This window comes from Fundulus heteroclitus, chromosome 24 (genome assembly GCF_011125445.2).
Source record: "Fundulus heteroclitus isolate FHET01 chromosome 24, MU-UCD_Fhet_4.1, whole genome shotgun sequence".
NCBI lineage: Eukaryota > Metazoa > Chordata > Actinopteri > Cyprinodontiformes > Fundulidae > Fundulus > Fundulus heteroclitus.
This window is the reverse complement of record NC_046384.1, coordinates 22488783-22489758: the sequence shown is the minus strand read 5'-3', so window position 1 is coordinate 22489758 and position 976 is coordinate 22488783. Positions and strand designations below refer to the sequence as shown.

The 976-nt window shown below is 36.6% G+C and overlaps 1 pseudogene; it reads left to right on the top strand.

Moving 5' to 3' along the window:
• The window catches only part of LOC118557988, a 6880-nt pseudogene extending 6160 nt beyond the window's left edge, over positions 1 to 720 (top strand).
• Positions 721 to 976: the final 256 nt, after the last annotated feature.

The window sequence follows — 976 nt, the reverse complement described above, 5'->3', positions numbered from 1 at the left end:
TACTGAAGAGGGAAGAAGAACAGTCTCATCAGGATCTGTTTAGACCTCACAGAGAAGAATAAGAAAAGGTGGATAGCAATGATTGTGACCTAATTTATTAGAAATGCACCAATGAGATGTGTTTCAGATTTTTGATTGACAGTTTTTGTAAAGCTATGATCTGCCAAGACATACTTTAACCAATTCCAATTTCTAAAAGTAATTACAAGAGGTCATATACTTTTAGCATCTTATGTTAGCAAGCAGCCCGTTTAGTACCATTGTTAGCTAGTTACTGTAAAACAGTGGTTCTCCAATGGCGACTCTCTTTGAAATATTTTCAGCAGCCCCCCCAGACCCCCCCCATCACAACAAAATGTGTCAAAACATTACACAGAATCCCTTTTAAATGTTCATTTATAACGTGAAACAACTAGAATGTTTCAACATTGGCACATTTTTTGCTAGATAACATTAACAACAACATAAATACTTGCAGTGAGCTTTTAACTAGCCATGAACCTCATATGTCAAAAAATAATATCAAGCTATTTATTAAAGATAAACTTCAATTACATGAAGTTTTTGCACTTTTTAGGAGCTTGTTCGTCAAACCGCAGGTCCAGACCAAACAGCAGGGGGTGCTGTTGTCACATTCACAAGGCCTGTATTTTCTGGACAAAAAAGCCAAGGCTTTTCTTGTGCAGTACCTTTCTTTAACCCTTAGGGGCCGCCATTTGAGACGCATTGTCGTACACTGACCAGCCAATTTTGCCTTGATGTGTTCACTGTTCAGCCTGTACGGTGTCTATTGAGGTTCCTTCTGTGCCACTTGGATGAAACATGGCCATCAGCATTCTTATCAGTTTTTCCAGTTAAATTTCTAAAAAGTTTTAAGCTTACCTTTTAGCCAAATTTAAAGCATAAATACAAGATTTCAGTATGAATTTAAAGCAGATTTCTCATACTTTAAGTATGGAACTTTCAAAAACAATTA